Genomic DNA, 23608 nt, shown 5'->3' on the forward strand with positions numbered 1-23608 from the left:
AAAGACAGATATATGGGACAATGTTTAAAGAAATAAAGAACATAATCATGGGGTGCCTGAGTGGCTCAGTTGGTTAAACATCTGATTCTTGATTTTGGCTCGGATCATGATCTCAGGGTTGTGAGATGGAGCACTGTATCAGGCTCTGCGTTGGGCATGGAGCCTGCTTAACACTCTCTCCCTCTCCCCCTGCCCCTCACACCCCAGAAAGAAAGAAAGAAAGGAAGAAAGGAAGAAAGGAAGAAAGGAAGAAAGAAAGAAAGAAAGAAAGAAAGAAAGAAAGAAAGAAAGAAAGAAAGAAAGAAAGAAAGAAAGAAAGAAAGAAGAAAGAAAGAAAGAAAGAAAGGAAGGAAGAAAGAAAGAAAGAAAGGAAGGAAGGAAGGAAGGAAGGAAGGAAGAGAGAGAGAGAGAAAGAAAGAAAGAAAGAAAGAAAGAAAGAAAGAAAGAAAGAAAGAAAGAAAAAAGAAAGAAAGAAAGAAAGAAAGAAAGAAAGAAAGAAAGAAAGAAAGAAAGAAAGAAAGAAAAAGAAAGAAAAAGAAAGAAGAGCAGAAAGATATATTGGGAGGGGCGCCTGGGTGGCTCAGTTGGTTAAGTGGCTGACTCTTGATTTTGGCTCAGCTCATGATCTCAGGGTTGTGAGATGGCGTCCGGGGTCAGGCTCTGTGCTCAGCAGGGAGTCTGCTTGAGGTTCTCTCCCTCTGCCCCTCCCCCTACTCTTGCTCTCTCTCTAAAATAAAAAAATAAATCTTAAAAAAAGACCTACTGGGAATAAATGGGCAGAAAAATAAGTGAACTTATAGAAATGAATAATTGAAATAAAATTCCATGACTACTGATGTCTGCAACATACTTGAAATTCATCCAAACAATAAGATGAATAGATGGATAGATAGATGGAAGGACGGATATGATAAAGTACGGTAAAATGTCAATAGTAGAAGGCAGGGAGTGGGTATATGGCTATTTACAGCAGAGGTCTTTTAATTTGGTTGTATGTTTGAAAAATAATAAAATGTCAGAAAAAAAACTACTCCTGAACCAAATAAAGCACCTGATACAGCACAGAGACAAAGACATGAAAATATGAGAGAAGTTAAGAGAGTCTTAGATATTTAGGGGCACCTGGCTGGCTCAGTCAGAAGAGCATGCAACTCTTGCTCTCAGGTCATGAGTTTGAGCCCCACGTAGGTTGTAGAGATTAGTTAAAAAACGAGAGAGAGAGAGAGAGAGTCTTAGATATCTAACTGGAGTTCCAGAAGAAACAAGTAGAGAATGGAGGAAAAGAAATATCTGAGCAAATGGTTACAAGTTTTCTTAAGCAGATGAAAAACATGCAACCACAGATCCAGGATACACAGTGTGGTAACTAAAGATGGCCATAAAAATTTTGCCACTCCACCATTGAAAGGTGGAGTCTAACCCTTCTCCCCTTGAACCTGGGCTGGCTGCGGTGACTTGCTTAATCGCCTGTCCCAGGAGATGTGTAGACTGCCAGGGCTCAGCTTCCAGTAATGTGAGCCCTTTGGAGGGCTGGATGGCCATTTCGGCATGTTCTTCAAGCATCTCCCCAGGGGAGGCCACTGCCCAGCTAGTTTGCTGCTAGTAACTAAGCAGCTATAGTAGCAAATGACTTTGGCCCTGAGGGAGCTTCACTTCCAGGGGAAGAACGGCCCCCTACTGCCTCACCTCCCCGCTTATTTACCTAGCACACAGCCCCAGGAACCTTCCCCTCTGCTTCACCCCCTTGCCTGGGGGAACCCAAGGAGGCTCTGAACAAGTTGCTGATATGCTGTTTGGCGGTCTGAGGCCAGCAACCCCCCCCCCCCATGCGCACAGCTGTGGGCCACCCACTCCTGGATGGCCCCTTCCCCCCAGGCTCCCTATGAGCAGCTGGGTGGCAGGCGGGCTTTCCCCGGACCGGGAACTGGATATCCCTGCATATTCGCCACCTTCTCGCAGGACCTGAGAGTGAGGCCTGATGTGGAGCTAGACCTGAAACCTGACTGTGGATGTGGCCCCTGTGGAACTTCAATTCCAGCCATCAGGCCAGAGAGGGAAACGGAGGGGAATAAGGCAGGGGCCCTCTTCTGACCAGGCTGCCCTCCCTCTCCAAGCAGCAGGAGTCTGAGGGCAGACACAGCCTCCACGACCTCTTCCTTTTGGGCATCCTTGGCCTTCGGCGGGGGGACTAATGAGGCACCTGTTCTGCATTGTGCAGTAAAGGGCAGGGTGCTCCATGACAGCTGGATTTAATCAGTATTGGAGGGGGGGGCGGATCATGGCAAAGCTAATGCAGTCACTTCGGTCCCCACCCCAAACCCACCAGCCCTCACCAGAGGCTGAAAGCAGAGAAGACAAGCCTACAGACTCGTCCTCACTTACTTCTCAGCAATCTCGTCACCCAGACTGGGCAGGGCTAAGGCTGGGGAATTCTCCGGAGTGAAAACAAGATGGATCTGCAAATTGACCAAAGAGGCCCTTGTGCCCCTTCCTCCCTGCCCAGTGCCCCTCATCCATGAGCTCTCCTCGGAGACCCCTGGATACTCTCCTCTCTCACTGGAACATGCTAGCAGGAAACCAGGGGCATCAGCTGTTGGCGCCTTTGTATGATCTCAGCCCTTAGGTCACCTCTCCAACCATAACTGCCTGGGCCTCTGATTGGGACAGCACGACCTGAGCCAAAGGCAGATGCTTAACTGACTGAGCCACCCAGGTGCCCCTCATGGTCACACTTTTCCTGAGTTGAAGAGCTCCAGGTATGGGGAAACTCTGGAGAAGTTATGGGGATGGGAATGGGGTGAGGGATGCAAAGTTATCCTAGGACCCTGAAACTGTATCATCTAAGTGGATCTTGTCAGCTCAGGCTCTGCCCCCCTGAAAGGGTTGGCACTCCTCAGAGTTATGTCCTTTGTCACGGTCGCTCCTCCCTCCACACTTCTCTCAGGCTCATCTCTATAGCATACAGCACTTTTATCGCCATCCATGCCCCATATTCTCAAGTCCTTAGCTCCACCCTGAGGTCCCTGAATACCATGCCTGAGTAGCGGGCTGGTTTCCACCTAACACGTAGAACCCCTTCCCCACACCTCTGCTCCTTCTTCCAGAGCTTAACAGTACCCCCATCTACCCTGGTCTTGGCAAGCCTCATGCCATGAGCCATCCTGGCCACCCAGGACTCTCCCTTGCTTTCCAAAGCTGTTCTACCTACCTGACACCTGCTGTCTACACCCATATCCCCTCCATCCATTCTGCCATGCCTTGCTTGGAGCCCTGGAACCCTCACTTGCTTATGGTAATATTGTATGTCCAAAGTGACTTTGGGGAGCCCTTGTGTGTAGTTTTCCTGCTTAGCAAAGATTATTCAAAAACAACTTTGGTTTTTTGGGGCACCCGGGTGGCTCAGCAGTTAGGCATCTGCCTTCAGCTCAGATCATGATCCTGGGGTCCTGGGATCAAGCCCTACATCAGGCTCCTTGCTCAGCGAGGAGCCTGCTTCTCTCTCTCTCCCACTTCCCCGGCTCGTGTGCTCTCTCTCTCTCTCTCTGTCAAAAAAATAAATAAATAAATCTTAAAAATAAAAACTTTGGTTTTTAGAAATCAGTATAACTTTTATCATTATCAAAAACTTTCTTTTAGCTTTTTTAACATGAAGAATTTAATATAAAGAATCAGTAGCTAGGACTCAATTTGTTGACTATCACCAAAAATTATCACTCTGAGAAACTATTGGGCAACATTTTCAGCTGGGAGAGCTTTTAAAGTCCCAGGGCTCTCAGGTGCCATTTATATATATATTCTATCTTAACTGTGTTTAAGTGGCACATTGTTCATTCAGGGGCATTAAGTACACTCACGTTGTTATGCAACCACCACCACACCCACCCACAGAATTCTTTTCATCTTGCAAAGCTGATGAAAAAGCTGTACCCACAAAACCCTAACTCCCCATTTCCTCCTTGTCTCTGCCCCTGGCGCCCTCCCTGTACTCTCCGTCTCTAGGAGGTGGACTGCTTTAGGCACCTCCCATAAGTGCAATCATCTGAAGCCTGCTTGAACATCTTGAGCCTTTGACCTTGACCACTCCTTTGCCTGAAATGCCCTCTCCTGACTTTCAGACTCCCACTCATCCTTTAAGATCCAGTGTCTCCTCCTCTGAAGCATTCCTTGACTATCAAAGTCAAGTTCATAACCTCCCTCCCACCCCTTGGCATTCCCCAGCGACCTAGCAAATATTTCAGTTTGCACATACCTGCAATGATTTACTTACATAGAGCAACATGAGGCCAGGGACTCCACCCCCACCCCGTGCCTTTTGTTCATCACCAAGGCCTCAATACCCTGCAGAGCCGGGCTCATTAACTGAATGATGTCCCCATCTCTCCCTCAGTTCCATCAGTCAAAGACCAACAGATGTCCTGGGATCCCCTGGTACCACCTAGGACCTCTCTACTGCCCTGGGCTCAAAACCTTTGTTTTCCATTTCGTTAGGTTGGAAAAGAACAGTCCAGCTGCTTCCCAGGAATCCCTGCAATGTGCCCTAGTGGACTACACGGCTTCTTCCCCAACAAGCGTGACTGGTGACCGAAGTGTGGCCACTGGCCAAGATCTGTGTTCTATAGGGGAGTGCAGACAGGGTGCCCACACTCCACAGATGCTGCCAAAGATGTGTAGCGCTAATTGTCTCTCCCAGGCTGGCCAAGATGGAGAGAAGGCAAATGCCTTAGTGAGGCCTAGAGTGGCTCGGGTCGACCTGCACCTGCTGGCCCCAGGGTGGCCTGTGGGCTTGGCTCGTGCCACTGCCGTTGCCACCCACTATCCCACTCGTGGCCCAGCCCTATGGACTCCTGGTGTCAGGCCGGTGGCTGAGCCATCTCATGTGTCAGCAGCAAGCCTTGACCACTTCTTCCAGCTTTCTGTATGGAAATGCAGCAGTGTCTGTGAGACTGAACACTGGACAGAGGCAGCAGGTTTCAGATGACCAGTTCTGGAACCTGACCTTTCTGAGAGAACAGTCCTTGCCAGAACTTCAAGCCTCAGTGAAGATTTCTACTCAGGCCCAGCGTTGAAAGTGCAGGCGACAGGCCTTCATTGACTGGCTAAGAGAAATGCTTGGAGGTTGATAGTATTTTAGGTCAAGCGCTCCTGATTCTGGCTGGGGCAGAGGCTACTCTTTGCTGAAAGAGTAGCCAAAGATAGTCTGCATCAGACTTGCTGGGCAGAGAGGGGGTTGTTTGCTAACACACAGATTCCTGGGCCCCACCCGGATAATCCCATCACCTGGTTCTGAACCTCTGGGGAATGGGGGTCCATCAATCTCCCTAATTAACAAGCTCCCATCAGACCCCCAGGTAATTCTTGTGCTTACTGAAGTTTGCAAAACATTTCCTGCCCAGTCCAATAGCAATAAATTCAACATGCTTCACTTTCCTAGAGCAGGAAGAGAAAACTCATTTCTGTCCCAGGGTCCAGATTTCAGCAAAGTAAAAGAATCACAATCATTAAACCACGTCCCCACGAGTGCAATGGTCACGTATTTGTCTCCAGAAACCCTATGCAGAGGTGCATGGGTGGGTGTGGTGGAGGGTGGACTTTGCCCTTGAAGGAGGTTATAGAGGAAGATGCAAAGGAGGAGACGAGAGGAAGGTAATGAGAAAAGAGGGGGGTTTGTCTTTCAGACAAACTGAGAGCCCAAGAACCGTTAGCCTGTGGGGTTACGGGAAAGATGAAGACTGATGAGCGGCCTGACTGAAATATAAAATCTCATGCCACAGCAGGGCTGGATCTCGAAAACATAATATTGAGTGAAAGGAAGCATCACAGAAGAATCATACGGTAAGTTCTATTTATGTGAATTTTTAAAAACTAGCAGAAGCACATAGCATATTGCATAGGAATGCATACATAGGCTGTAACATTGTAAAAAGCAATAAAGAAATGATGGCCCTGGAATCCAGATGGGTCCCCTGCACCACCTCAGTGAGACCGGGGACGACAGGGAACCTCAAAAGGTACTGATCCATTTCTAGTTCTTAAACAGGTGGTGGGTTGGCACTCAGATGTGGTGACATGTACCTGATGCATATCATTTTGCATAGATGACATACGAAGGTTTTTAAACATACATATGAAATAATGAGCAGCACGAATATAAACATGACTTGTTCATCAAATTCTGAAATACTAGGAAAAGGCAGTCCCTTCTAGAATTTGTGGCAGGTATGGCTTGAGCAAATAAAAGGAAGACCCATTCACCAAGGGACTTGTTTAGCACTTGTTACTGACTGATCTTGCCTCCGGGACAGGACTGGGTATGTAAATGAGGTCTTGGGCACTTGATCGAGAGAGGAAATACTGTGTCCAGAGCCACAGGGCATGCGCTGAGAGCCGGGCAGCAGAGCCAGGTCCTGGAGGGAGGGGGGACATGCCAGGGTCAGCAAATCCAAAAAGGCCAAAATGGGAAGGAGGAACTCAGACTGGAATCCAAGCAAGTGGGACCAGAGGAGGGGGAACCGGAGGTGGGTAATCCAAAGGGACCAGCCTGTAGGAATTCTCCGAGCTGGATTTGGGCCCCCTCTGGGACCAAGGGCAACCTGGTCTGTGGCAAACTTCTGGAAGCAGACATGACAAGAAGGTGGATGTCAGCCCCAGAGGTGACACCAGTAGACAGAGCCACAGATGGCCAAGAGCAGCCCCCTTGAGGCAGAACCTGAGGTGGCCCCATTAACCACACATACCCCCCCCCCCCCCCAGGGACATAAGCAGCCTTAGAAGCAACCTGTCCACTTTCTGGCTCAATGTAGAAATCCCTTCTCCATCCAGTCACAAATTCCCAAGCTCTGACTATTCTAGAGCCTCAGGACCTCTGGAGGGTTCTGTCCCATTGTAAAAAGTTATGCTCTCTTATCAAATTCTTTGTTCAGAGCTGAATTTCAGCCTCCTTGGCATATTTTCCCAATTGTGTAATCTCTGCTCTCTGGAGCCTGCAAATTAGCCAAGTCCCTCTTGCACCCACCAGGTTAGCAGGACTATGGGTTCTGGCCAATAAGCAGAACAAGGTCCACTAGGGGGATGGTGCAGTTGACACAGAGATGTGCCATCCTGACTGCCTCTCAAAAAAGGACTTGCTGTAGTCAGCACACAGCCTCCAGCTGGTTGGGGCTGGCCGAGAGCTGCCTCACAGAAACCACTGGTCACGGGCAGGGTGTCTAAAAGCTGCCCACTGGGATGCCTGGGTGGCTCAGTTGGTTAAGCGTCTGCCTTCGGCTCAGATCATGATTCCGGGGTCCTGGGATCGAGTCCTGCATGGGGCTACTTGTTCAGCGGGGAGCCTGCTTCTCCCTCTGCTTGTGCTCTCTCTTTCTCTGACAAATAAATAAAATCTTTAAAAGAAAAAAAAAAGCTGGCTACGGCATTCCCCCACCAGCCACTCTAATGGGCCACATATGCCCGTGGGCTCAGCTTTGTCAGGACTGCCTGTCAGCATCACCACCCTCTGTGCCCAATCCTGCTTCTACTCCCTGACCTTCACAGGTGTTTATCCCTAATGAATGTCCTGCTCGCCAAACCCCAGCTCAGCACTTGCTTCCAGAGAGCCCTATCTGCTACAGAAAGGGAGTCTTTACAACAGATTAAATCAAAGAGGTGGTGGTTTTGGACCCTCTAGCAAAGAAAAAAAAATGGTGCTTTCATTTTCAGATACCTTATTCTCTGCAGCCTTTGCTAAGAGTCTGGGGTTTCCCTAAGAGCTCCTTCAAAGCAAACAGGCAAGTATTTTATTTAGGAGAGAGTCCTCTGCAACTCTCCAACCTGAGTAGGTTGTTCCAGTGAACAGTTCAGAATGGGCCAGACTGCCAACATGCTCAGCTCCCTGCTGCTGGGTGGGGTTGGAAAAGCCATCACCCTCTTCTATTTATTGATGCCAGTATGGGATTTCCTAGTGCAAACAAGCAGAACAACCTGGCAGTTTCCACTTACTTGGAAGGGGTTTCCTTTCAAGTTCAATTCCTTTCCCAGTCCCAGAATTCTCAAAAGCCACAGCTCCCTGGTTCTCCCTCCTCTGGACCCATAGTACTGATTGTTCTTGCTCCATTTTATGCAATTAATTATGCACCGTTGTAGGACAATTCTCAGGCTGCTGGCTGGTCAGTTCATTTACTTATCCCTTGGATTATTATTTTCTACTAATAACAAAACAGCAACCAGCTTGGAGTTCCTCCTCCAGATATTTTTGTAGGAAGAAGACTATGCCAGGCTTCCTCCTAGCATGGCTGTTGGGTTAAATTACAAAGAATGATTTCTAATCCTTCCTTTTATTTTAAGATTTTACTTAGATGCCCAACCGACTAAGCCACCTATGTGCCCCTCCAATCCTTTCTTTTAAGTGACTTTTATTATCACCATCTCTTTTTTATTATTATTTAAAAAGAAATTCATTATATTAGTTTCCTATTGCTGCTGTAACAAACTACCACAACCTCAGTGGATTAAAACAATCCAAATTTATCATCTTCTGGTTTTGTAGGGCAGAAGTCCAAAGTGGTTCTCACTGGGCTAAAATCAAGGTGTCAGGAAGGCCCCATTCCTTTTTTGGAGGCTCAAGGAGAGAACCCATTTTCTTACCTTTTCCAGCTTCTAGGAGTTGCCAGCATTTCTGGGCTCCTGGTCCCCTTCCATCTGCAATGCCTGGTGGAGTCTTTCTCATAGGGCACCATTCTCCTGTGCCTGCCCCGCCCCCTCCACATTTAAAGACTGCTGTGATTACATTGGGTCCACCCGGATTATCTAGGATAATCTCCCTTTCTCCGGGTCAGTTGTTTAACATCAGTTTCAACTTAATTCCCTTTTGTCATGTAACCTTACATATTCACAGACTCTGGGGATTAGGAGGCATATATTTCCATGCTATTTAATATTTTACTATATTCCATTTTGTAATGGCTATCTAGGATTCTACACTGTGGATGTACTATATTTAACTTAGTTAATTCTGTTGTAAGACACATAATTTATCGCCAACTTTTTTTTTATAGCTAATAACCCTGTGGCAGATATTCCTAAAGCTGCATCTTTATATACTTTCTTAGGATCCATTTCCTAAAGGTACCCCAAAGGCTGGGTACCAGTCATATCAATTGTCCTGCAAAGTGGGATGTTTTTGAGAATGGAAAGGGGTCAATCTTAAAAATTAACAGTAACTGATAACTAACAATAAGCCAGGCCTGAAGTGGGCATGATATATATTGCCCACCTGGCCTCCTGAAATGTTTCACAGATTTACCATCCCACCAGCAGCCCCCAGGCATCCTTGCTCTGAGCCCTTGCCAACACTGCCAGTCCTAGCCCGGCCCCCAGTCGCATCTTCCTAAAACTGAGAACCACACAGAGGCAAATGCCCTTGTGACTCTCTCCGGAGTGGTGGCCGTGGCAGGCCTGTTTCTTGAAGCAGGGGGAGGACAGCTAAGTCGTTCTTGGCCCTCGTTGCCAATGATTTTACTTTAGGTGAGTCTATTGCGGCTTCTGACGGAGGCACAGACTGCATCAGCTTCAAGGCAGTGGTGATCGACCCCCCTCCCTATACAAAGGTGCGGGGACAGGCTCAGCTACAGAATGTACCTTCCCACAGAGCTCTCCCCAAGCCCAGGCAGGTGTCCCCGGGGAGCCCTACAATAAGACGTATTAGCTGAGCAAACTCACTGGACAAACTTGCCTGAGCAACAGACACTGACCCTGAAGAGCCAGGGGCAAGAGCGTGAAGCTGCAGTCAGACAGTTTCCTACACCGAGAGTGTTTCAAGGACCAAGTTACACTTTCTCATCAGAGCACTTCCTTTTGCATAGAACCCTCTGAGGGCGCCTGGGTGGCTCAGTTGGTTTATTGACTGCCTTCGGCTCAGGTCATGATCCTGGAGTCCCCGGATCGAGTCCCGCATCGGACTCCCTGCTCAGCAGGGAGTCTGCTTCTCCCTCTGACCCTCCCCCCTCTCATGTGTTCTCTCTCTCTCTCTCACCATCTCTCAAATAAATAAATAAAATCTTAAAAAAAAAAAGAACGCTCTGAAGCCATCAACTGTCAAGAACACACCCAAATAAGGCGGCTGCTGAAACCACAAAAACTAAGACTAAATTCATTGTGAATATGTTTCCTCACGTTCAAGTGGGGACTTTTTTTTTTTTTTTTTTTGTATTTGCTTGTTTTATTTTTAAGTTTAGTAGAGGTTATTTGAATCAGGCCACCAAGACAACCAAATGCTCTCTGGGCAAAGACCCAGGCCCATGCACCAGGCTGCCTCACTGGGCTTCAGGAGACCAAAAACAGGCATCCTGAATGCGAACACGGAGACAAGATAGCAGGTCCTCAGACTTCTTGTCGCAGACATTTCTGACCTTTTGAGTCCAATAACCTAGAGGCCACTCAGGAGACGTTTGACTCATTCTTGTTGACGCATGGGCTGGAAAAGCAAACCTAAATGGGCCCCAGCAGCAATCTAGTTTTGGAGCAGTTTCACTTGTAAGCAACTGGCTGGCTGCCTAGAGAGAATGTAAGCCTTCGGAAACAACAACAAAAAAATGTTCCAGGTGACATTTAGTAAGCATACCTGCAAACTGTGCTCTGTTGTCAAGCTGGAAAATGAGCAGAACACCCCAGCAAACGGTGCTCTGTTCACGAAATGAGCAAGAGGCCGAGCCGGCTTAGCCTGGAACAGGGACTGGCCGGTCACTGGATGTCTAAAGCTGGGGCATTCTCTCCGAAAGAACTGTTCTTCTTAAATGTCAACTCTGATGTCTTAGTGCAGATGTTCAGTTGGATATCTAGACTGTTTGATACAAGCAAAGGCAGAGTTGTGGGATCACCCATCAGCCACAAAAGGGAGCCCCAACAATTTGGAAGAAGAAAACACTGGCCCAGAAGGTGAAGTGTGTTGGATTCCTCACATCAACAATCAGCTTCTATATTCGGAAGGATGGGAGCCAGAAGGTCCTGAATCCAAACCTAGAACATGGCCTCCCACATGCTCTGTGGGCCTTGAGCAGGTGGATTTCTTGTTTTCTCTCTCTTTTTAAGGTTGATTTATTATTTTAGAGAGACGGCACACTTGCATGCGCACGAGCACAAGCTCCGGGAGGGAGGGGCAGAGAGACAGGGAGAGAGGGAATCACAAGCCGACTCTGCACTGAGCACGGAGCCTGACTCGGGACTCCATTCTAAGACCCTGAGATCATGACCTGAGCCAAAATCCAGAGTCGGTCACCTAACAGCCTGAGCCACCCAGGCGCCCCCGCCAGTGGAGTTCTATAAAGAGATCTTTGGATGCTAAAGACAGGGCTAGCTAGCAAAGGGATAAATGTTCGGTCTTTTCTTAGATCCTAGGCCCCAGACCCCCAGATTACCATTTGTGTGTCTTCTGCTATAGCTGCTTACCCTGGTGAGAAGACCCACACAGCTGGCTTCGGGTCTTTGTAGCCTTTGCATTTATAATTCCTTTTCCCCTCAGATATCCGCTGTCTTACTCCCTCACATCACTCAGGCCTCTGCACACGTGTCACCTGCTTATACAAGTTTTGCCTGATCAATTACCTTATCAGAAATACCCCTACAATCCCCCTGCCTGATTTCCCTTTGTCACACTTAATTACTATTCCCCATTACATGATATATTTAAGTGCCCAATATCTTGTCTCCCCAGTTAAAATGTAAGGCACAGAATGGAGACATTTGTATTTATAGCCAGGTCCCCAAGTCTCAGGACAGTGCCTGGCACATAATAAGAGTGCAATAAATATTTGTTGAATGAGTGAATGAGTCTTAAAGTTAGGGCTGAGGCAAACACCAAACAACCTGTCTTTCACCAGGCAGATGGGGACTCACCTGAGAGGTATGCGGGAGAGGAGCAGGGTTTGGAGTGGCTTGGGGGATCCGTCGGGGTAGGGAGAGTGCCAAGATCCACGGCTTGTGGCCCCACAGTTGCAGACAGCACAGGTGGGCACAACTCAGGGGCTTGCTTGTTGCCCACCTCCCTCCTGGTTTGACAGCAGCCCTCACCAAACCCTGGCAAAGAACAGCCTGATTAGAAGTGGAAAAGTCTAGAGGAATTATTTGACTGATGAGCAAACTGAGGTCCAGAGAGGCTTATGTGGCAGAGCTGGGGTTCACGCTCAGGTCTATCTGACACCCAGTCAACTCTTCTTTCTAAAATGCAACACTGCCGCCCCAACAGTGGGAGGAAAGAGTCTCGGGAAATCTGCTCGCTAAACCTTTAACCAGTGCATACTCTGAAGGTAGAAAGCAGACTCTAAACAATATTTCCTCTGAATTTTTACAACTCTCTATCAATGACAACTCTGGACTTTCTATAACAGCGTTGTTCAACAGAACTTTCTACAACAATGGAAATACTCTATTTCTGTGCTGTCCAATACAGGAACCCCTTGTCACATGGGGCTAGTGAACATTTGTGGCTAGCATGACTGAGAAAATGAATTTTCTATTTTAAATTTGATGTCACTTAGTTAATTTACATTTAGGGATAAATTGCCGTATGTGGCTAGTGGCTACTGCTTTTGGACAGTACCATTCTAGAAACTTGCATATAGAAGTCTTACTCTGGAATATGAAGAGGAGGGGCAGGTGGGAAGGAGAGATGGGGTGGGGAGAGCTGGGGGGAGAAAGAGAGAGAGACACACACACACGGAGACACACACAGAGAGGGAAAGGGAGAGAAGGAAAAGGGGAGGGGGGGGAGAGCGGGGGTGGAGAGGGAGCCAGAGCGGGAAAGGGAGGGAGAGAGAGAGAGTGTGCTCCTGTCCTGGTTGTAATTTCTCCTCACAGCCACAAGATGACACCATTGCTCAGACTCTCTGCTCTGAAAAGCAAATCCCGCTGGTTTGGGATTCCTAGCTCTCCTCCCTCTCTTCCTCCGTCTCGGTCCATCTGTGTGTCTTGGGTCTTCCTTCTTCCCTCCCACCTCTTCTTCCCTCCTCCTCTCCCCTCCCCCAACCTTCTTCTTTAATCCTAACTTCATGACTCTCTGGTGGCCTTGAGCAAGACGATAGCAGATGACCTTGTGCGAAGCTGGGAGCAACAAGGATCCCCTGAGACTGATACTTGGCTACGGGAAGTGCAGTGCTTGGCTCATTGGCCATGATGGGAAAGGCACTCTGGATCCTGCTGTAACTGCCCTGGACCCTGCCTGCACCTTAGGAGGCCTTCAGAGTCAAATCTTGTTCACTCACTCTGACCCATACAGCTTTCTCCCCACCAACTGCCCCCCCAACACACACACACACACACACACACACACACACACACACACACACACACACATCTTGGAAGCTCCTGCCCTCAGATCCGGTCCCAGAGGTCATCATCGGAATGTCTCCAGAGAAACTATAAACGCAGAGAGAATGTCCCCTAGTGAGGGTTCTGAGGTCTCCTTTGTTATTTTAGCCTAAGGACAAAGCAGCCAGTGGCCTGGGGATGGTGGGTGGAACTTGCAGTATTTTTCTAAGATTTTTGCAGTTGGGGAATCAATCCCCAGGGATGGGGCAGGGCTGCGGGCTAATTCCAGTACAGTAGGATCAGGGCTCTGAAAACACAGAGGAAACTTCAAAGCTCTTCCGGGAATCTGAATGGGAAGGGGCCCTGCGGAAGGTGGATGTCAGCTTTGCAGGAACCGCCCTCTTGCTTTGAGCTGGGCCTGACGCTTCGAACACCTCCAGACTGTCCCCACTTAGCCTCAGCAGACTCAGGATTTGCCAGGGCCCTGAAGGCGAACACAAGAAGGGCAGGGCCCCCCAAGTTGGGGTCTGGCTTTAACTGTTCTCTGGCCTTAAGAGCTGAGGCCGATCTCAACTCTGCAAACTGAGACTGTCACCGCAGAAACTCACCCACACCAGTCCTGCCTCCTCCCCCAAACCTGGCTGAACTCTGACACAGCTCCTTTGCAGGGAGTGATCAGAATTACGAATGCCAGAAGGTCATTTGAGGTAATAATTAGGACAATCATTAATTTCTGAGGTCTAAGTGACTCATTTATCCCTGATATGCACAGGGATCAAAGGAGGGTATTTATAGCTTAGAAACAAACCTCCCATTCTTTCCCTTGCTATAATAAATAATAAATGGCTCCCAGGCCTCCTTCCTTACCCATCTCTTTCTTGCTGGTCCTTTCTTAACTGTCCCAGTACAAAAACCAACCCGCTTCTCCCTTCTCTCTACTCCTGCTCTTTCCTCTTTAAGAGCCACCACAGGTCCAGCTACTCCACCTGGCTCTGAGAGTCTTGGCTGCAGCCCTGCTGTGGAGTCAGTGGGGCTGATCCCTCTGTCCCCAGGGAGGCATCAGGTGGGCTCTCAGGTGGGCATCGGGTGGGCTCTCCTTGGAAACTTACCTCATCTTTGCCTCCGTATGTAGATCAGTGCTAGATTCAGACTGCCTGGGCAGGCTACCAACCTGGCCCTGTCACTTATTAGTTGTGTGACCTTGGGCAAGTTACTTAACCTTGTCAAGCCTCAGTTTCCCAGTCTGTGAAACAGGGATGATAATTGCCTCTAAGACTGGCTTAGGAGAATTACAGAAGACAAAATATATAAAATGCCTAGCACAGAGCCTGGTACAAAATAATGTCAGCTACATTTGTCAATACCTCAAAATCTGTATTTTATCTTCAAGAACTTGTAGCAGCTATGCACACTGTATCTTTCATGTTCTGCTGTGGCCTCTAAGAGATGAAGTGAGGATGCACGGAGCCCCAGGGGGAGCCCAGACTACCACACCGTAACAGGAATCAGATCGTTGTATGTCTGTATGCAGGGGCGGGGTTCTTCAGCCTTAAGGATATTGTGAGATGGGCCCAGGTCAGTTTCTCAACCTCTGCACTATTGACATTTTGGTCGAGGTAATCCTCTGTAGTGAGGTGTCATCCTATCCATTTTAGAATGTTTGGCAGCATCTCAGGCCTCTTCTCTCTAGGTGCCAGCAGTAGCCTTCTAGTCGTGACAATCAGAAATGTCTTAGACATCACCACATGTCCCCTGGGAGGCAAAATTGCCCTTGGTTGAGAACCACTGGTCTAGGCAGATGGGCAAGTGTGGAGACCTCCCCGCAGGTACCCGGTGGAGCTAACGTGAGGAGGCAGGAAGGAGCACAAGCAGAGGAGAGACTGACCTGCCCAAGACAGTGCTCAGGCCGACCTTCAGGCTTGAGGTCAGAGGTTAGCCTTGGAAGATGAACACCGCATGGTTTTCCCTAGTAAGAATGGGCCTGGCTTATTCAGGACACAGTTCCCTGCTTGGATGTGTACGTCTGGATTGCCCACAGTGAGAACTCAGATACATAACCCTGTCCAGCCCCAGGAGCTCTGGCCAAGCAAAAGTACCCCAGAGGCCCAGAATGCTCACTGAATAGACATTGGGTCAGTTCTCATCTTCGGGCTGAGCACCACCTGAGTGTGACTCCCTACTCTGCTACTCACTCACCGTGTGACCTTGGGCAAATTGCTCAACATCTCTGGGCCTTAGGATCCGTATCTGTAAAATGACAACAACAAGAGCATTTACCTCACAGGGTCATTAGGAGGATTAAATGACTTAATATTTGTAAAGTACTTAGAACAGAATCTGGCACATGGCAAGTTCTCAGTGTTTGTTAAATAAGTCCAAAACCCAAAAGAAAGCCGCTACAGACCAGGAGACAGGGGCCTCTCTAAGTCAGAAGTTGCCCCTGCTGTGACGTCAGGCCCAGCAGGTGCGTTTCTTTGCCACCTGGCCATCTGCACCAGGGCTGAGGGGGTTGTGAATCCCTGGGGCATCCCCCCCTACAGAGGTGGTTGCTCTTAAAGTTAAGTTCCTTTGACCAGACCAAAAACTCAGTGCGGAGGGCTTCAAAACTTCCCATTTGACAGCCCCTGGGGATTTCTTTGATTTGAGAGTGTTGCGAGGAAAACCTTTTCCTCTACCAACTTAGGTTTGAGGCGTGAGAGTAGGGAGCAGATTAATAGGAGAAAAGATGATGTGTGCGCACACACTGAGTGCAGGAGCACTGAGTAATGGGTAACTCACTGAAAAACCAGAGGTAAGTGTGTATATACCAATTTAACAAAAGGGGGGAGGGGGCTAGAGCTTCAAAGGATGGAAGGTTCTGATGAGGCTGGCTTACACCAATTTCTTTGGGAATGTCCCTGTGCCCCATCAGTGCCTCCCCTGACTGAGGCCTCCCTAGAGGCTTGAGGATGGTAGCTGGTTCTCCGAAAGCTCTATGCTAGTCAGATAAGGGAAAGTCCAGATGAGGTTTCTGTGCATCAGCTGTTGAGTTATTGGTCCCTTCAAGGGAAGTACCTGGGGAGGGAGAAGGAGTGAGGGAAGGAATCAGGGTGAGTGGACATGGACTTTTGGGAGCCCTGAGGCTTCTGCCTATCAGAGGAGGCAAAACCCTAGTCAGGAAGCCTCCCCAAACACAAGCAGGAAAAGCCACTCAAAATTGCCAACTGCACTGTGTTATCTACCACTAGGCAACAAATTACCCAAAACATCATGGCTTAAACAATAAACGTTTATCATCTCTAACAGTATCCAAGAGTCAGGAACTTGGAAGCAGCTTAGCTGGGTGCTTCTGGCACAAGGTCTCTCAGGAGGTTGTGATCAATATGTCAAGTGGGGCTGCTGTCATCTGAAGGCTTGGCTGGGGCTGTAGGATCTGCATCTAAGATGCCTCCTCTCATGGCTGTTGGCAGGAGACCTCAGTTACTCACTGCATGAACCTGTGATAGGGCTGCTTGTGTGTCTTTATGACATGGCACTAGCTTCCTCCAGAGTGAGCAGCCCAAGACAGAAAGGAATGCAGAAGTATAATGTCTTTATTGAGCTGGGCTTAAAGGCACGTACTGTCACTTCCATTGTGTTCTGTTGATCATACAGATCAACCCTGATGCAATGTGGGACACTACACCCACCCACAAGGCCATGACAACCAGGAGATGGGGATCATTGGGCACCATCTTAGAGGCCATCTACCCCACTGCCCCAGAAGAAGGTTCATCTGGGCACTGGCCCAGATGTCAGCCCAGCTTAGGTACACCCTTACAGAAGCCTCTCGGATGAAAATCCAGTTCACTGGGGTGGGATTTGGTGCTGCTACCCCCTGCCTTACTCTGCCTCCTCACTGAAAAGCATCCCCACTCAGAACTGGGTCACGAGTCATCCCCATGGTGGAGCAAAGACTACATGCAAGACACTGGGTGGGAGAAACACAGGGCTCATGGGCCCCTCTCTGAGTCAAGACTGGGAAATAAAGCCTTCACACGAAAATAATAATGATGACGGCGATGATGATAATAATAATAAGGAAACATGCAATTTTTTAATTATAAGATGTTGGCCCAAGATTACAGAGGAGGGGACATGATGGGGCTGAGGCAGTTCTGCAGACTTCAGGGAGGAGATAGGACATGAGTTAAGTCCTATCACCCGAGACCCTTCCTGAGTTCCAAGTCCAGATATGGGGAACGACTGATAGTTTCCCACTGGTTCCTGCTGTTTCATGCCTCCCAGCTATTGCATATGCTCTTCCCTCCGGCAGGAACACCCTTCCCCCAATCTTCCCCTTCTTGTTAACTCCATTTCTCCTTTCAGACTCAGCTCAAGGAGCACTGTCTGCAATAAGCCATTCCTGATACCCTCTCATCTGATGGAGCTGTCCTCCTCTGTGGTCTCAAAGCATCCTTACCTCCCACAGATCTCTACCATGCTTGACCCCACTCACTGCTTGCTCCCCACTAGACTTGAATCTTCTCGAGGGCAGGAAACAATGTCAGATTCATATCATATGGTGCCTAGCACAGTGCCTCATGCATATTCATACTGAATATAGGTTTGTAAAAGGAAAGGAGGGTGGGCAAGAGGAAGAGAGAGAAGGAGGATGGGCTCAGGAGATAGCAATAACGCATCATCTTTCCTCCTCCCCTTCATTCCCAAGAGTGGGGCTTCAAGCAGTATCAGAACTATTGGCCAGCACCACTCTCCTCTGTCCCTCCACAGCCCAACCGAGGTAAGCTGGACAGTTCTAATCTCTATCATACAACACAGTGTTTGAGAAATAGCTTTCAGTATTGAAGGCTTGCAAAGAGGGAGGAGCTGCAGGAGTGTTTGTTCCCAGGGTTATCTTGACTTTACTGGAGGAGCTTGAGACTATCCACAGGTGGAAAGCACCTCATGGTGACAATCCCTGGTGACCCACCAGATTCTCTGAGAGCAGCCAGCCGTGCTTCCAGGAGGTGAATGTCTGTGACTAAGCAACTCGAGGCCATAACAGGGTGACCCCAGAATGAGATCAGCTGTTGGAGAGAATCACAGGGGACTGAAGGTTTGGGAACACCTGACGTCCCCTGGAGTAGCCCAAGGCCACTCTCTGGCCCCACTCTACCTAGACCCCTCAGTGATAGCTCTCTCTGCTTCCCCTGGGCACATTCCAGTTATATGAATAACACTCCCTCACATGCTCTTTCCACATGCATCAGGTTAATATTTTAAATATTAACTGGTGTTTTGTTTTGGTTTGGTTTGGTTTTCTGTTTGCTGAAACACCATGTGCTAAGAATGAATTAGCCATACTCCTTGGTTCAAGGCACACCATCTTTATTAGCATATGCAGGGCTCACTTTTATTTTACTTTTTTTTCTCCCCTTTGTCCCATCCCCAGCTTCATTTTTCTCCTCTTACCATTGCTGTCATCTGTGTCCTGCCAATCCATTTTACTATTGTATCCAGACCCAGTACTGGTATTATTTTGTGTGTATTTTTTTAAAATACACTGAAGCAGTCTTTAGATATATATAACATATATATATATATCATATATATGATATATAATGAAAATACACTGAAGCAGTCTTTATATATATATATATATATATATATATATATATATATATATAATTCTCTTCTCACTCCTGTTCAGTCAAGATGAGATTTTGAGATGGCTCCAAGTTGATATGAGTAAACATGGAACAGAGCATTTCTTTTATCTGTTGAATAGTACTCATCATTTCATATAACATTTTATTTATCTGCTTTCCTATTAATAAATTTCTAGGTGTTCCCAAATCCTCACTATTACAAATGATTCTATAAGAACATATTCACATGTGTTTCTGTGGGGCCTTGGGCAAGAGTTTCTCTGGGCTCAGCCTCCAGGAGAGCCGGGTTCTAGGATCTACCTATATTGTTTCACCTAACAGTTCCAAACCACTTCCCAGAAAGTTATACCAGTTAACATTCCCATGAGACTTTTTTGTCCTTTACCTTTGGCAGCACTTGATATTATCCAACCTTTTAATATTTGCCAATCTGATATATATAAGACCTATATCTACATTGTAACCAAAATTTCCCCAATTTTTCCTTTCCATCCACATCTGTTGATTCCCCATTCAGTGTCAGGTTCTCACTCCCCGCATCTCACTTCTGCTTCTGACCAAAAGCAGAAGATGGGGAGGAGGGACGAGTGTTTCCTTCTGGCTTTGGAGTTTCAAAATCCTAGACTCAGTGGAGGACCAAAAAGGATTCATAGCACAGAAAAGGGATTTCGGGGAAAAACAGCATGAAAAGGAGAGAAAAAACAGGCACCCCCTTTGGCCCAGCCCCACTTGAACAACAGGGAGTGCACTGGGTGAGGAGAGTGTTGGAAGGAAAGTTCCTACGGGTTGGGTTGTGGATCAGAACACTGATGGCTGAGTCAGGTATCATAAACACAGCAAGTGAGCCAGGTTTAAGGTCAATGGGGAGTGGCAGGGACTGTGTTTTCCTGGATGCCACCTTCCTCTAACACTTCTCAACTCTGGCTGCAATATGGCAGATCTTTCCATTTTTTCAAGAGAATCCAAAACCAGATTTTTTCATGTGGAAACTCCCCTTAAAAAAATGTTACTATGGAAAACTTCAAACATATTCAAAAATAAACAAATTAATGACCTTCCTTGTACTTATCAACAAGTTTCCATAATGGCCAATTTTGTTTCATCTATAACCCCACCCACTTCCCCCATCTTCAATTATTTTGCAGTAAATCCTAGACACACCGTTTTCTTTGTATAGATAGGGACTCATGTTTCTAACTATAACACAATATCATAACTAAACAAAACCCCAATAATTTCACATCAGACAATAGCCTGTCAGTGTGAAAATTCACAATTTTCTCAGGAAGATCATAAATGTTTATTTTCTATTACTTTATTTTTTACAGTTTGTTTGAAACAGGATCCAAAGTATATGCATTGCAAGTGACTGGTGTTTTTAAGTTTCTTTTCATCTACAGGTTTGATCCTCAGCTTTCTGTCCCTTGCAGTGTATTTGTTAAAGAAACCAAGTCTTTTGTCATACAATTTCCTACAGTCTGGGTTTTGCTGGGGTCATTTAACATGCTTCTCTGTTTTCTGCATTTCCTATTAACTGGTAGTTGGATCTAAAAGCTAAAGCTCTACCTCAAAAAAAAAAAATGTTCATAATCTTTTCAAAAGAATCTTACTGTCTGAGCCAGAGAAAATACCTGCTGGACTGGATTTGACCTGTGTGCTACTAATTTGCCTCCTTAGGCTTAGATGTTAGTGATCACGGATGAAAGGATTCAGGGATCTCTGTGCTGAGCCAGGCCCCAAGGAAAGAGCAACATCCCAAATGAACGTGGAGGATCTGCGAGCAGCAGGCCCTGTGCCTCACTTTCCAGAAAGAATCCCATTCAGAGAGGTAGCAAAACTCCAGAGAAGGGAGGAGGGTGTGCAGCTTGTTGAGGCCTGGCGGAGGGATTTTGCCAGTACTCAAACGCAGCACAGAGGTAGAGAGATGCCCCGTCCTGAGGGACCCTGCATCTCCACAGCAACGAAGGAGAATCTGCCCTGCTCTACCCCCATGCCATGGGAAGTCCTCCAGAACTAGACAACCCAGGGAAAAGGGGGCAAATTCCAAATGGCTAGTTTGAAGATCAGGATTCCTTGATTGGAACGGGAGCCTGTATTGTAAGTCCAGTTGTAGTAAGGAAAACAGAGAAGTTTAGGTTTCTTTTTTTTTTTTTTAAGATTTTATTTATTTATTTGACAGAGAGAGACAGCGAGAGCAGGAACACAAGCAGGGGAAGTGGGAGAGGGAGAAGCAGGCTTCCCGCGGAGCAGGGAGCGCGATGCGGGACTCGATCCCAGGATCCTGGGATCACGACCCGAGCCGAAGGCAGACGCTTAACGACTGAGTCACCCAGGCGCCCCGAAGTTTAGGTTTCTTTGACACTTGAGTTTGCAGACTGAGATTTGTACCCACCACACATGGGAGCCTCTGGGGAACCATTAAAAACCCCCTTGCAACACACCTCAGAGCCGAGCCCATTTGGGGGCAGTGGTCTCTTTCCTGTGAGAGAACTGGACAGAGGAGAAGAACACTCAGAGACCACTATTGATTCTGGAAATTCTCCTTTCCTTCTGTTTGATTTTGATGGAAATATTCATCTAACTTTCTGGATTTTGTCTTTTTAAGAAACATTTGAGTGCGCTTCATAATTAATTTACTAATGGATTGTATTTTTCAATCTGAACTGAGGCTCTTGTTTTTAGTAGAATTATGACTACATTCATTTACCATTATGTTTAGTCATTTCCTGGGTTCATATTTTGTTTCAATTTTTATATTTCCTTGCCTCTTTTCCATTATGTTTCTTGTTTATTTGTACCTTGCAAGTAAGTATGTATGGTAAGTCATATTTTTTTCAGCAGTAATGGGCAATTAACTTAATGAAAAAAAAAGTCAAACTTATAGAAAGTGAGATCAGACCTGTAGATACCAGAGGTGGGATGTGGGGGCGGGGGAATTGGAGGAAGGTGGTTAAAAGGTACAAACTTCCAGTCATTAGAGAAATAAGCACTAGGATGTAATGTACAACACGATGACTAGAGCTATAATACTGCTGTAAGACATGTAAGAAAGTTGTTAAGAGGGTAAATCCTAAGAGTTCTCATCACCAAGAGAAAATTGTTTTCCTTTTTTTTCCTTTTATTTTCTTTTTACTGTATTTACAGAGGAGGAGGGATATTAGCTGAACCCATTGTGGCAATCATTTCACAATATATGTAAATCAAACCATCATGCTGTACACTTTAAGCTTATAGTGATGTGTGTCAATTATTTCTCAATAAAACTGGGAAAAAAAGAAATAAGGTGAAAATTCCATTCCTTTATGGCTAATTTTTTAAAAGATTTTATTTATTTATTTGAGAGTGAGGGAGATAGAATGTGAAGTGGACTCCATGCTGAACACAGAGCCCGATGTGGGGCTCAGTCCCACGATCATGAGATCATGACCTGAGCCGAAACCGAGAGTCAGACACTTAACCAACTGAGCCACCCAGGTGCCCCCTTTATGGCTAATTTCTTAAGCTAGTTGACTGATGCTTGTTTTGACCATTCTTTAGAGTGCTTTATGGTGTACTTTAAGTGTATGTATAACAGGTCCTTTCCTTATAGTAACTGATTTCTCTCAAAGGCCAGTTATTAAATGTCTTAATATTTGTGGCACATTATGTTTGGATCCAGGAGCGTAGGAAGTTCATGCATCACGGGTAGATAAACTCGTGAAGTTAAGTTTTGTCTCCCAGAAATCCACAATCTCCAGATCTATCTAGGAAATCAGCCGAATATGCATGAAACTACATGATCATATGGTTTACATTCCACCATCTAGTCCAGAGAATAGTGTCTGTCCCATCTCTTGCTAAAACATGATACATTGTAATTTGCTATACTCTGTATCTACTAGTTTAGTTATTCTGTTAAAATGGAAATCTGGCTAGTTGGCTATCCATTCATTTATTTCTTCATTCAATTATAATTTCTAAAGATAGATAATAAGAAAAACAAACAAAAAACACTTTCTTTTCTATATTTAGTCCTAACAACACTCAGAACTTTTAACTCTCTCTGAGAAATTTTTTTTTTTTGCTTTTCACTGCCTACCAAATAAAAGCAAGAAGTATTCAAAAGAATGAGAAAGATCATCATAGAATGGAAAGGATATGTTCAATAACAAAGTTTTGGGTCCCTTGTTGGCTCAGTCGTTAAGCATCTGCCTTCAGCTCAGGTCATGATCCCAGGGTCCTGGGATCAAGCCCCGCATCGGGCTCCCTGCTCGCTCAGCGGCAAGTCTGCTTCTCCCTCTCCCATTCCCCCTGCTTATGTTCCCTCTCTTGCTGTCTCTCTCTTGCTGTCAAATAAATAAATAAAATCTTTAAAAAAAATAATAGTAATAAAGTATTAGGGGCTTTGAGCACCATAGGACCCCAATATATTGTTGCAAAATAAGTAAAGCAAAAATAGGCATAAAAACAAGGAAATTTCATTCCGGAAAACACAATTGTAGTAAGAGATCTTGCTGTTCCACCCTCAGCTAGGCTTGAATTCAGTTGCACAACAGAAATGTAAACATGGCCGCTGAATCGAATGGAATATTTTCCCCAAGTAACAAGAAGTCTGGCCCAAGGCCTCCAGGGCCAATGCAGAGGCGGTGGAAGTGATCAAGTATCCAGGCTCCTCCTAACTTCATGCTTTGCTACAGCGGCGAGCTGTTCTTGACCTTGAAGTG

The sequence above is a fragment of the Zalophus californianus genome, chromosome 8, assembly GCF_009762305.2.
Source record: "Zalophus californianus isolate mZalCal1 chromosome 8, mZalCal1.pri.v2, whole genome shotgun sequence".
Taxonomy (NCBI): domain Eukaryota; kingdom Metazoa; phylum Chordata; class Mammalia; order Carnivora; family Otariidae; genus Zalophus; species Zalophus californianus.